Source organism: Eriocheir sinensis, chromosome 7, assembly GCF_024679095.1.
Source record: "Eriocheir sinensis breed Jianghai 21 chromosome 7, ASM2467909v1, whole genome shotgun sequence".
In the NCBI taxonomy this organism is placed as follows: Eukaryota; Metazoa; Arthropoda; class Malacostraca; order Decapoda; family Varunidae; genus Eriocheir; species Eriocheir sinensis.
Genome location: NC_066515.1, coordinates 518,934 through 533,779, shown reverse-complemented (window position 1 = coordinate 533,779; position 14,846 = coordinate 518,934). Strand labels below are relative to the sequence as shown.

The window sequence follows — 14,846 nt, the reverse complement described above, 5'->3', positions numbered from 1 at the left end:
AATATCATAAATTAAATTAATATTTACTGTAGAATTAAGACTAAAAATATATAACAAGTATTAGGTCTATTTAAAATGTGAAACTTCCTCCTAACGTATTGTTTTTTAGGTTGTAAATGTATATTACAACAATATAACTAATGTGTATACATTTTGACTTTCTGGTGTACACTGTGTAGTTAGCACAAGATATTATATGTGTAGTTAGTATTACACATAACAATATTCAATGGTTAATAGTTATCATTCAGTAAGAATCATATTTCTGATCATAACGTAAGTATATTTTTATGTCTCACCCTGTGTCAGGGCCAATTGGTCTGGGTTTGGAATCCCACGATGGCCCATGATGGCCTCCGCAGGAATTAAGCCCAGCACAATTTCTTCTGCCACTGAATAAGGTGTCTTTGTGCTGGGCCGCCACCTGAGAAGAAAGGAAAATGATGAATGGTAACATTTAGCAGGCAGTTTATATGACGTTAACATCATCCCCCTGACTACCTTACACTGTTAAGAGAGGGAGATATTTGCCCGAAAAATTTGGCTTGGTTAGTATCGGCACATATCAAAGAATAAAAAAAATATTTTGTATATCATAATGCTCTCCAGTGATAATCTATCAACATACCTGTTCCTTTTTGATAATGAAGGTCCTTCGCCCTTTTTCTCTTGACGTCGGACTTGAGGTGCTTGAATTTTGTTTTAATTTCTTCGATGTCGCGGTGAACCCGCCCCACTGCATTCACAGCTTCTTGGATCTCTCCCCAGGCTGCCAATTTGGTGTAATGGGTTGTCCCCGCAGACAATTTACCAAAAAGGATATTATAATTGTCACGGATGGCCGTGACCATTGCCAACACTTCAGCCTCGGAGAAGTTGGCCTTACGGGGTTTCTTCCCCTCCATTCCTGAAAGTGGTGAAACATGTAATTAGTATGCAGTACCTAAACTTTTCCCACACACGTTACCCCTTCTATCATCCTTCTGACTCCTTCCTAGCTGGGATGGAAATTTTTTGGGCTTAGCTCTGACTACAATAACCACTAGACCACGAAGGCTATAATCACATTTTCTTGCCACAGCGCTACCAAACCTAACACTGAGTATATAATCTGTTTTAGGCTTTCTTTCTAACACAACTTGTTCATATTGTAATTAAATGCATGCATAGCACTGTACAGCCTTATTTGATATGTACATTCTTTTACACAATTTCAAATATTAATTAGCTGACATAAAATCATAAAAATAATCTCAACACTGTATGACCCATTGGATTATCCAACTATTTGATTAAATTAATTTAAAGGTAGTAAATAGCTGACATGTGAGAGGAGGCGAGAGGTGTTGAGTGTGTGGCATAGTGTGGGGCTGGGCTCACCCCGCACCCACCAGTTTCTCGTGGAAATACTCTGCCATACCCTGCTCTATCTATAATATACATAGAACACTAAAGTAGCATGTGCACTGAAGTCTCATCAATCCCCCTTTTGTAGTGTGGCAATTTCCCTGATGGGCGAGCCTCCCATAACTCCCTCTGCTACATCGCCTACTATGTAAACGTGTTTTACCTCCCATCTAGAGATCTCAAAACTCTATGTAGCGCCTGACTCTTCCTATTCAACATAAACGCATTGCCTACTTACTATGGCAGTTTCCAGCAAAGTAGTCAGCTCTTCTATATATTGTATTAGTAAACCACATTTTAGCTAGACTGTACCAACTAGGGGAAATGCTTACCTTTTGTGTCTTCTTGAGGAAGGGGCAAGTGAGGCGCAGATGGTCACGTCACGTCCAGGGAGAGGAGTTGGAGCAACAGTTGGAGCTGGGAGGAGCAGGGCAGAGCTGGAGGAGTTGGGGCTGGGAAGAGTAGGGTGTGTTGGGGCCTTGAAGGCAGGACAGGGCAGGGTGTGTTGAGCCTTGGAAGGGCAGGGCGGGGCAGGGTGTTGGGGCTTGGAAGGGCAGGGTATGGCAGGGTGTCGGGGCTTGGAAGGGCAGGGTGTTGGGGATGGGAAGGGCAGGGTGTGGCGGCTTGGAAGGGCAGGGTGGACCCAGAGCAGGGAGGGGCGGTAATCTCTGGTGAGGTCACTAGTCAGGTCAATAGCTTGGAGGGTGAGTATAATAGTCTGGTCAGGGAGATTAAATTAGGACAGAAACAGTTTATACCTCACAGGGAAGTCAGGTCAACAGGTAATTACCCAAGATAGATGAACTTTTCCCCAGGGTGATAAAGGAATATGAAACAGAGATAAATGGGCAGTTAACAGAAGTATTTAGGAAGTCACTAGACATAGAACATATTAACTCTAAATTACTTTATTCTACTTACAGCAATATAAATATAAATACTTATTTCACTTATATACATATGTCATTATATTTTATTACTAGTCTTTACTTAGTGCAATCAACACACATTCCAGCAGCCGCTTAATAGTTTTAGTGTTCAGAGTAACTACACAAATATGTATTCTGCTGGAGTGTTGGCACTTGTGGGGTTCCCTTCTCGTGGAACCCGTCTAGGTAAGATGTCTAGGTAAGACAGGGGTGGTGCCTGTTTCATGGAGGCAGGCACACTTTATTCCAATATTTAAGGAGGGAGACAAATCTTCTGTGGAGAACTATAGGCCGATTAGTTTGACGTCAGTTATAGGTAGAATGATTGAGTCAATAATAGCTGATAGTATTAGGGACCATATAGACAGACATATTTTAATTCACGACTCACAGCATGGGTTTACTAAAGGAAAGTCGTGCCTCACTAATCTTATATCCTTTTACAATAGAGTATACGGGCAGCTGACAATGATGAGAGCTATGATGTGGTTTATCTTGATTTTAGTAAGGCCTTCGATAAGGTGCCTCACCAGAGACTGTTAAATAAAGTCAGGGCTCATGGGATAAGTGGGTCCTGTGTAGGCCACCCGGCCTCTTGCAGTTTCCCTATGTTCTTCTTATGTTGGGGATGAGAAGGGCAGGGTGTGGCAGGGTGTTGGGGCTTGGAAGGGCACGGTGTGGCAGGGTGTTGGGGATGGGAAGGGCAGGGTGTTGGGGCTTGGAAGGGTAGGGTGTGGCAGGGTGTTGGGGCTTGGAAGGGCAGGGTGTTGGGGCTTGGAAGGGCAGGGTGTTGGGGATGGGAAGGGCAGGGTGTGGCATCTGACTCCGACCAATATTTCATTGGTTTTTTACATTATGGCTAGTCTGTACGAACTAGGGGAAATACTTACTGTTTGCGTCTTCTTGAGGAAGGGCCAAGTGAGGCGCGGATGACTGGTGTGAGGAGTGGTCGGGTTCTACGAGGTCAGGTGTTAAGAACATAAGAACATAAGAACGCAAGAGTCTGCAAGAGGCCGGTAGGCCTGTACGAGGCAGCTCCTTTGACCCTAAGCTCCCGTGTATCTAACCCCACCTAATATCGCTGTCCATGAATTTATCTAGTCTATTTTTGAATGTGACAATTGTATTGGCACTCACCACATGACTGCTAAGCCTATTCCACTCATCCACCACCCTGTTAGTAAACCAATTTTTGCCTATGTCCCTGTTGAATCTGAATTTATCCAGTTTAAACCCGTTACTTCGTGTCCTACCCGGTTCTCTTACCAACAAAACCTTATGAATGTCTCCCTTATTAAAGCCCTTCATCCATTTATAAACCTCGATCATGTCTCCACGCACCCTTCGCCTTTCTAGAGAATGCAAGTTTAACTGTTTGAGTCTTTCCTCGTATGGCAAGTTTCTCAACCCCTGAATCATCTTAGTCATCCTCCTCTGCACCGATTCTAACATTTTGATATCCATTCTATAGTAGGGTGACCAGAACTGAACCGCATAGTCAAGATGAGGTCTAACTAATGCTAAATATAGTTTGAGGGAGACTTGGGGCTTCTGTTGCTTACGCTCCTTGAAATAAATCCCAGTACCCTATTAGCTCGATTTCTAGCTTGAATGCATTGTGCCCTTGGACGGAGATCAGAGCTCACTAAGACCCTAAATCCTCTCGCACCCAGACCTACTTATGAGAGTGTCATTTAAGCAATAGTTATGTGAGGGTTGTTCCTACCTACACTCAGAATACTGCACTTCCTACATTGAACTCCATCTGCCATTTATCCGCCCAGTCATATAATCTGTTGAGTTCACCTTGGAGAATACTAGCGTCCTGATCCGACTCAATTACTCTACCGATCTTGGTATCATCTGCAAATTTACTAACATCACTACTAATTCCTGTGTCTAAGTCATTGATATAAATAATAAACAAAAGTGGACCTAATACCGAACCTTGTGGGACCCCACTCGTAACACATCCCCAGTCAGATCTTTTACCATTGATTTGCACTCTTTGCTTCCTATTGCTAAGCCACGCCTTGACCCAGATAAAATATTTACACTCTACTCCGTGAGCCTGTAATTTAAGCAACAGTCGTTGGTGAGGAACTTTGTCAAACGCTTTACTAAAATCAAGATAGATTACATCATAATTTTCATCTCTGTCAACCGCCTCAAATACTTTATTGTAGAAGGACAAGAGATTGGTGAGGCATGACCTACCTTTTGTGAACCCATGCTGCGAGTCGTGAATTAAGCTATGTTTCTCTAAATGCTCCTGAATGTTCCTGGCTATTATGGACTCCAGCATCTTCCCTATAACCGATGTTAAGCTGATTGGGCGATAGTTTGAAGCAACTGACCTGTCCCCCTTTTTAAAAATCGGCGTCACATTAGCTACTTTCCATAGGCTCGGCACATAGCCAGTATTTACCGACATCTTAAAGATGTCGGTTAGTGGGTCACTGATTATATCACCTAACTCCTTTAATACCCTCGGAAATATCCCGTCAGGACCTGGCGACTTGTTCTTCTTAAGCTTATCTATCTCATCCTGAACTACTTGCCTGGTAATGATTATATCCCTCAATTTATCGCCATCCCCGCCCTCGTACACCTGAACTCTTTCCGGTATAGTCGTTCGATCCTCCTGTGTGAATACTGAAAGGAAGTAGTCGTTCAACAATGTGCTCATATTTTCGTAATTTTCTACTAGCTCCCCTGTGTTTGTTTTCAGCGGTCCAATTTTCTCCCGTGTTTTTGTTCTATACATCTGAAAGATGTATAGAACAGCCTTATGTCTATCAGCCTTATGTCTGTCCTAATTAAACTATTCGAAAAAATAATCAGGGATAAAATTACCACTTTCCTTGAAACAAATGAATTGATAACTGATAGTCAGCATGGATTTCGTAGTAATCGGTCTTGCCTTATCAACCTATTAACCTTTTTCAACGATGTTTATACATGTTGGGACGCCCAAAGCCCATATGACGTAATTTACCTAGATTTTCAGAAAGCGTTTGATAAAGTTCCTCACGTTAGGCTTATTTCAAAACTGCGTTCCCACGGTATTAACGACCATCTATGTGCGTGGATTCATGACTGGCTCACCGACAGAGAACAACGTGTAGCTCTTAATGGTGAAGCATCGGATTGGCAACCCGTCACCAGTGGCGTTCCCCAAGGTTCGGTCCTGGGGCCAACACTATTCATAATTTACGTGAACGACCTAGAAACTGATATGCTATCAAAAGTAGCCAAATTCGCCGACGACACCAAATTAGGAGGTACGGTAATGAACAGTCAAAGTTGCGAGAACATTCAATCAGACTTAATAAGACTTGCCGACTGGAGCGAAAAATGGCAAATGAGTTTTAACGTAGATAAATGCAAAGTAATGCACATAGGTGAAAAAAATCCTAACTTTAAATATCTGATTCAAGGACATGAGCTCAGCGAAGTAAAACAAGAAAAAGATCTTGGTGTCATTATCAGTAACACTCTTAATTAAAATGAGTGATCAATGTTCTGCAGCGAATAAAAAAGCCAATATGATGTTTGGATTAATCTCAAGAAACTTTGATTATAAATCACCCGAACTTATGAAGAGATTATATTTAGCATTTGTAAGACCACACCTAGAATACACCGTTCAGTACTGGTCACCGAACTATATCAAAGATCAAGTTTTGCTAGAAAAGATACAGCGACGAGCAACCAAACAAATTCCAGCGCTCCGAAACTTGCCATATGACGAGCGTTTAAAGCGTTTAGATATGTTTTCCCTAAAAAAGCGAAGGATAAGAGGGGACTTAACTGAAGTGTTCAAAATCCTTAATGGATTAGACAATATTAACCCAGATAGTCTATTTCAGAGAGACACCAACACAAGAACACGCAGCAACGGTATGAAGTTAAAAGGAAATCGATGTAACACATTGGTGCGCAGTTTTAGACCCTTCTTTTCTTGTATTAAATCAACTCTTTTTATCACTCATTAATTACTCAATAAATGATCTCACCGTCTCGTATCCTTGGTAGCGTGATCCGGCTTAAGTTGTTATTGGAGACTAGTGTTCGGGGATAGACAAGGGAAAATATAATTTACATTTATTTAAGATTAAATGAAAATAATTGCCTTACGCAATATTCTATGCTCAGACGATCATAACACTCTGGCATATTCAGCAATGGATACAACATATGACAAACGACATGTCTTAAACATAATACTACAATATGTGCTCAGTTGTTGCCAATAATAATAACACTCGTCATTCCACAAGCAGTGGTTTGTATCTCTCTGCTTACATCACAATCATTATGTACTCTCTTCACAAAATTCTAATAACATATTCCTATAGTATAATCTACTACAAGTCATGGAAACACCCAATTATACCACACGCTGTGGTTTCCATTTCTGCTTAACATCGCAAACAAATAATCACTATCCTGTACCACTCACATTCCTACTACACATTTCCTCACAATATAATCTCCAGGACAATACAGTCGGTTTCCCTTAGATTCTCGAATTTCTACTCACGATTAAGATCACAACAGCCATTCTCGGCTGAGTGAGTAGCAGGTCTGCTTGAGGCGAGAACCAAGCTCGATCTACTCATACCACTGATTTCTAGGCCACATTTTTCTTTGCTTTAGGCGGACTTACATCCTTGACACGCCCTTAATTTTCTACATAACCAATGGCCAATACTTCCTGTCACACCCATCTGCTCGCTCATTATGTTGTATTGTTTTACTTCTCCTGCTATTCGTGAGTCAGTCTTAAGACACTCCCTCAGTGATTTTTCTGTTAAATTATTGGCTCATAACATGTCGCCACGACTGACGTCACGGGTCAGAGTCTTTTTCAATGGTTGTTCACACTTTCTGACCACGCCCACTGGGCATCTGTTTTCTGTATTTGAGTCTGGGTATCTGTTTTCCTTTACCCTCGTTGTTTCCCCTCTTTGGTACTTGAGATGCTTACACTGTTATATATGTCACTTTTTTTGTTAGTGTTTGTCCTGTCAGATGTCTACACAGTTGTATACCTGCCTTTCCTCTCTGGGTATCTGTTTTCCTTTACCCTCGTTGTTTCCCCTCTTTTGTACTTGAGATGTTTACACTTATATATATGTCACCCTTTTTGTTAGTGTTTGTCCTGTCAGGTGTTTACACAGTTGTATATCTCACTCCTCTGTTTCCTCGTTTTCTGGGTCCTGACAGCAGAAGTTTTTTCAATAACAGAGTCGTCGATCACTGGAATAGACTCCCACCGTCAGTAGTTAGCGCACAGAGTATCAATAGTTTTAAGTCTTCTTTGGATAATTACTTCAGGGATATAAGATTATACTGACCCTTTTTCGCATGTTTTCAGATAGATTGCAGCAAGACCTCAACCTATATTCATATAATTCTCCCCCACAACCTAGATTGCAAGTAGCGAAAGTCAACAATAGAGTAAAGCAACAGTTAATGTCCGCATGACAGGTGGAGTGAGGTGTGGGTGCAGTAAGGTGACAGGTTACTGGTGCGTGCCTAGTACCGCCGGTAAAACGAGGATCAAGCCTCCACCTGTTCCCCTGAAACTACACCTCACCCATCGTGGGTATTAGGGGGGATTCTGGGGCCGCCCTGTGTAGGCCACTCGTCCTCTTCCAGTCTCCCTGTATTTCTATGTTCTTATGTTCTTATGTAATGAAGTCATTTTTCCCCACAGCTTAGGTTACCAGTAGTGTAAGTTAAGGGTAGTAATTTCCTCTTATTTCTTTTTTTTACTTTAAAATTTCCATGGCCCTCTCTTCCTTAAAGGTACATGGTGTTCTCTTCTAACTATTTCCTGCCGGCACGTTGCCGGAGGGAGAGGTGGGTGGGGAGGAGCCTTTGTCTTTTCTGTCCTATCCTACCACACGTAGATTACTAGTAGTAGCGGTAGTAAACAGACACCCTCGCCGTAGACCGATAGGTCTTCTGGTGTCTGTTCCTATGTATTCCTATGTATTCCTATGTTTGGTCCCCTTGACTGTTCGGCACCTGCTGGTCGAGTGCCCCAGTCTGGAGGAACTGCGAGAGCGGTACCTCCCCCGGTGCCGGGGCGGAGATGGGAGTTTCCCTCTTTCTCTCTCTGGTGCTGGGGAGGAGGCATTCTTCCCGGGACATGACGTTTATGGCTTCCTACAGGAGGCTGGCGTCCTCAACCTTCTGTAGTTTTTATTGGCCTTTTATAGTTGTATTTTAACATGGTTTAATTTTTAACTGGTTTTATATGATTTTATTAGTGTTGGTTTTATCACGTTTTTAATTTTAAGCTAATATAGTTTTATAAGAGAATTAATTTGTATTAGATTCGGCGCCAAATGACCCCGAAGTTGCGGCGCCAAGACAGACCGCCCTAATAATTATCATCATCATCGAATCCGCTGCTACCACCTGAGTTTTCTTCAGGCACCGTGTTGTGGGTGTCAATACCTTAGATACATTTAAGAAGAGGTTAGATAAAGCCATGGATGGTGAGGTAAGGTGTGGTTGAGTGCACAGGAGCTGCCTTGTATAGGCCAACCGGCCCCTTGCAGACTCCTTACGTTCTTATGTTATGTTATCCACATGATGTCCTGAACCCGGTCTCTAGAAGAACCGTCCAAGTCATTCAAGAATCAGTTCCTGGGGGCTGCATGAGCAAGAAAAGACGGCGCCCCTATAAACACTTACCTGCACCAAGACACACCAAGCCTACCGGTGCAACAAGCTTCAACGTAATATATATATATATATATATATATATATATATATATATATATATATATATATATATATATATATATATATATATATATATATATATAAACACTGACAATAGACAAACTTTGTCAGACTGCTTGCTCAGGAAGAGCCAGAATCACAACAAACTCACGATTATTGCGATGGCCTACTGCTCTAAGGACAAGAACACAAACACCGCAACAAAGGTAGTGAGTGATTATAATGTCGGCTAAAAGAAAAGCGGTGGTGGACATCTCATTGTTTCCTGTCACAAATATCACGAAGACTTGTAGCAGTCACCGCTCGAATCGCGTGTTCCTTCCCCTCAGTGACATAAGAAAATGGTGCACTGCACAGAATACTTTAAAATTGTGTTTTCATGTTCATCGTTAGTACTTGTCTCTGTCCGCGTCGTGTCTTCAATGTTTATCTTTCTTGTACTCGTTTACCTTTGACTGTCCGTCTATGTCCTTTTGTTGTCCACCGTTACACATTGTTATACACATACACCAACACTTAAATGTTAACCTACACAAACAACATTCACACAAACGCATACCCACACAAACACCTTTTCCTTGTGTTGTATTTGTCTCAATGACTTGATGTATTTTCGTCCAATAAAGTAACCCTAACGGATATTGAGTTTCTCTATCCGTGAGCCGATTAGCACTTAGAACACTCGCTACCACCAACAATTGGTGACCCCGGAGTGTTGCTATGGTTCAAGGTGGCTTATAGCCGGTGCCGTACCAAGGGCACTCTCTCCCAGAGTGGAGGACCTGGGCAGGGTAACTTGTCCATTCGTCCGCCCTCTCCTGGGGCAAAAATCCTCACCTCCATTCGGGGTTCGTGGGGCTGAGCACTCAGGTCGGGAGAAATATTACGCCGTAGGCGTAGTTGCCACCTTCAGGGTTTTCCCCCGCCCTCCCCAAGGCGCCTTCTGCGCCTTCCCCAGGCACCCTCTGTGCCTTCCCCAGGCACCCTCTGTGCCTTCCCCAGGCACCCTCTGTGCGCCTCTTCCAGGCACCCTCTGTGCGCCTCTTCCAGGCACCCTCTGTGCGCCTCTTCCAGGCACCCTCTGTGCGCCTCTTCCAGGCACCCTCTGTGCGCCTCTTCCAGGCACCCTCTGTGCGCCTCTTCTAGGCTCCCTCTGTGCGCCTCTTCTAGGCTCCCTCTGTGCGCCTCCTCCAGGCATCTTCAGCGCCCTTCAGGCATCTTTTGTGCCCCATGGTGCTTCTCCCGGCGCTCACCCCCCCACCCCTCCTCCTCCCTGCTTTTCTGCTGGTCCGGCGACTGAGACACGCACATCGTGTGACACACTACACAGACTCAGTGAACACTCAAACACAGTGCGACATATTACTGAGACACACAGTGCCACACACTCAGTGTACACGCCACACACAGACTCAGTGTACACGCCATACAGACTCAGTGTATACGCCACCACACACCGCAGACTCAGTGTACACGCAGACACAGTGTGGCACCCCACTGGGATTACTAGCTGCCCCCTGGATTAACCACCGCCTCCTGGATCTACCACCGCCCTCTTGGATTATCCTACACTTGTGGATCTATGTGTACAGTGCAGTGTGTCCAGCAACAGTTCAGTGCAGCAAGTCCCCAGCAACAGTTAGTGTCACAGTGTTCCCACTAAGTGTACAGTGTTGTTTTACAGTGCTTTCTTGGACACTGGTTCACTCCCCGGGCCACTGAGGTCCCTAGCACGCGCAAGTGCCTATACTACACGCAGTTCGTTCTACACGAACGGACTGCCGTGGCTCCTGGCCCGTTGTACGCCAGCGCCCTTGCCAACACCGTTCAACTTCACCATGTCTGACGACGACAACTCTTCCGCTGCGGCGGCGGTGTCCTTCAAAGCGCCGCCCTTCTGCTCACAGGACCCGTCCATATGGTTCTCGATTTTGGAGTGCGGATTCAAGACTGCCAAAATTACTAACAGCCTTACTCAGTACACTCACGCTGTTAGCCTCCTGCCCGCCGACGTCCTTCCACAAGTCTCTGACGTCATCGCCTCAGCCTACAACTCTGATCATGCCTATGAAGACCTGAAGACTACCCTACTCCAACGCCTTCAGTCTTCTGTCGCCACCCGCCTCCGTGAACTCCTCTCCAAAGAAGAGTTGGGTAATGAGAAACCGACGGACCTCCTACGCCGCATGAAGCAGCTGCTCGGCGAAAAGTACCAGTCTTTCGACCCAGACTTGTTCAAACAGCTGTTTTACCAACGTCTGCCCCCTGCTGTCCAGCGCAGCCTCTTCAGCGTTAAGGACGACCTGAAGCCCGACGCCATTGCCAAGTTAGCAGACGAATTCATGGCAACTCTACCTGGACCGCTAACTTCCTCAGTGTCTTCCGTCGTCTCCGAAAGGACCACTCAATTTGACGAACTCGTCAAGCAAGTCTCCCTGCTCGCGACGAAAGTCACCTCTCTTGAGGAGCGGCTCGATCGCCGCCGCTCTCGCTCCCCCACTCCTCACCGACGTCAGCGCCGCTCCCGTTCGAAAAGCCCAGGACTCTGCTGGTACCACAACAACTTCGGCGAGAAAGCTACGAGGTGTACCACCCCGTGCACTTACAAGGCGTCAAACTCCAAGGACGAGCACTAGTGCAGCATAGCGCTCGTCATCAACCCTCGGCGCTGCTCCACCTTCATGATTGCCGTTCCAACACAAAGTTCCTGATTGACACCGGCGCTGATGTCAGTATAATCCCAGCAACCGCCAGTCAGCGAACTCTACCTCCACTCTTGCACCTGTACGCCGCCAACGGTCCCAAAATACCTGTCTACTCGCGACACACCATGCAAGTGGACCTTTACCTACGACGTTGCTTCGAATGGACCTTCTACGTCGGGAACGTCTCGCAGGCAATCCTCGGAGCTGACTTTCTAAGGCACTTCAACCTCTTAGTCGACGTCAAAGGACGAAGGCTGGTTGACCCGCTCACTTCCATCTTCTCCAATGCTCAACCAGCACCAGGTGACAGCTCGCAACTTGCCGTCGTTCACAAGGACCACCAGTTCGCCGCCCTGCTCAAGTCCTTTCCCACGCTGACACAGCCCTATTCAGCCAGCCTGCCCGTCAAGCACCACGTTACGCATCACATAGAGACTACAGGACCTCCAGTACACGCCAAGGCCCGTCGCTTAGCTCCTGAACGCTACCGTCAAGCCAAGGCCGAGTTCGAGTCTCTGTTGCGTCAAGGTATTGTACGGCCCAGTAGCAGCAACTGGTCATCAGCCCTCCACGTCGTCCCCAAGAAGAACGGCGACATACGTCCCTGTGGAGACTACCGAGCCCTTAACTCGCGCACTAAGATGGACAGATACCCGGTGCCAAACATCCAGGAATTCTCGTCTCAACTTGCTGGTTCCACCATCTTTCACGTGTGGACCTCGTCAAGGCCTTTCACCAGATTCCAGTCCATCCTGACGACATAACGAAGACTGCCGTCATCACGCCCTTCGGTCTCTTTGAATACGTCAGGATGCCGTTTGGACTCATGAATGCGGCCCAGACCTTTCAACGCTTCATCGACGAAGTTCTCCGCGGCTTACCCTTCTGCTTCGCCTACATAGACGATCTACTCATCGCTAGCCCGGATGAAGCCTCTCACAAACAGCACCTTCACCAAGTCCTCACCCGCTTGCAAGACTACGGAGTACAGATCAACGTGGACAAGTCTGAGTTCGGTGTTACTTCCTCACCTTCCTTGGTCACACTGTTACTCCAGAGGGCATCGCTCCACTCAACTCAAGGACTGAAGCCATCCAGCAGTTCCCGAAGCCGTCCACCCAGCGCCAACTCAAGGAATTCCTGGGTATGGTTAACTTCTACAACCGCTTCGTCCCACACTGCTCTCTCATGCTCCAGCCCCTCTTCGCCATGGTGAAGCCCTGCAAGCGTGGCCAGTCTGTCACTCGCCTGGACTCCGAACGCTGACGCCGCCTTTCTCGCTGCTAAGAAGGCTCTCAGCGACACAGTCATGTTGTCCTTCCCTGCCCATGACGCGGAGATCTCGATTGCAACAGACGCCTCCGACACTGGGACTGGTGCTGTCCTTCAACAGTTCGTCGACAACGCCTGGAAGCCGATCGCCTTCTTCTCCCGTAAGCTCTCCAAGTCTGAAGCCAAGTACAGCGCTTACGACCGGGAACTTCTCGCCATCTTCAAGGCTGTCAAACGTTTCCGCTACTTCATTGAAGGCCGGCGTTTCCACGTGTTCACCGACCACAAGCCCCTCACTACAACTTTCCTGAGGAACAAAGACCCTTATACACCACGTCAACTCCGCCACATGGACTACATCTCGCAGTTCACCACTGACATCCGGTATATCAAAGGTGCAGACAACGCTCCAGCTGACGCCCTCTCCCGCAACATTACCGCTGTAACGTCCTCTTCACTTGATTACGCCGCCATAGCCGCCGATCAGTCCGGCGACGCAGAGCTGGAGAGGCTTCTGAACAACCCGGCGCTTAAAGTGAAGAAAATCACACTCCCAGGCACCAAGGTCACTCTCTACGCTGACGTCTCTACGGCCACCATCCGTCCCTACCTGCCACAGCGACACCGCTACAAGGCCTTCCGTCAGCTTCACGACCTCTCTCATCCTGGCATTCGAGCCTCGCAGCGCTTGATGACGTCCCGCTTCATTTGGGAGGGAATTAACAAAGACGTCAGACTATGGACCAAAACCTGCACTGACTGCCAAGCCTCTAAGGTGACGCGACACACACTCTCCACCCGGCACCTTCACGCCCGTCACGGAGAGGTTCGACCATGTCCACATTGACCTTGTTGGTCCCCTGCCGCCCTCCGCAGGCCATCGCTACATCCTCACCTGCGTGGATCGTTTCACACGCTGGCCTGAGGCCGCCCCCATCGCTGACATCACTACGGACGCCGTCGCCCACGCCTTCATTGCTACTTGGGTCTCCAGGTTCGGCGTCCCTCTCAGCCTCACCTCAGACCGCGGCGGCCAGTTCGAGGCTAACGTGGAACAAAGTCATGACCCTCCTTGGCATCCGCCGCTACAGAACGTCAAGTTATCACCAGCAGGCTAACGGCATTGTCGAGCGCGTCCATCTGCAGCTGAAATCCTACCTCATGGCCTCCACCCAACGCGACAACTGGTCCCTGGCTCTTCCCTTGGTCCTCCTCGGCATCAGGTCCTCCCTGAAGGAAGACCTGCACCACTCCTCGGCTGAACTAGTGTATGGCACCAACCTCCGGCTCCCAGGCGAACTTCTGGCGCCCACACCTGACACCGCCCCCTGCGGCGTCCAGGACTTCGCCGCCCGCCTCAAAGGTGCCATGAGGAGCCTCCAGCCGGTGCAGCCTCGCTCTTCCCCGAAGAAGACCTTCGTCAACCAGGACCTCGACACCTGCACCCACGTCTTCGTGCGCGTGGATGCCGTTCGGCGGCCCCTGCAGCAGCCCTACCAAGGACCCTACCGCGTCCTGAGACGGACCAGAAAGACTGTCACGATAGACAAACATGGTTCTCAGGACGCGGTCTCCATAGACAGGGTCAAGCCGGCGTACCTGCTGGCCCCAGACCAGGCGCCCCAGCTCTCCGTCGCCGAAACAACACCGTCTGCACCAGTCCGCACTAGGAAGATATCGTTCCTTCTATGAAGTCACTGGGGGGGAATATCTGTAGCAGTCACCGCTCGAATCGCGTGTTCCTTCCCCTCAGTGACATAAGAAAATG

At 47.2% G+C, this 14,846-nt stretch overlaps 1 long non-coding RNA gene across 1 annotated transcript; it reads right to left on the bottom strand.

The window, feature by feature from the left end:
* Nucleotides 1-591: 591 nt before the first annotated feature.
* Nucleotides 592-3,304, bottom strand: LOC126991375 (uncharacterized). Its single transcript, XR_007745454.1, has 3 exons — nt 3,227-3,304; nt 1,740-1,824; nt 592-907 (listed from the first exon to the last, which is right to left on the bottom strand). It is a non-coding gene; the product is annotated as an uncharacterized LOC126991375 (long non-coding RNA).
* Between the last annotated feature and the right edge of the window lie 11,542 nt (nt 3,305-14,846).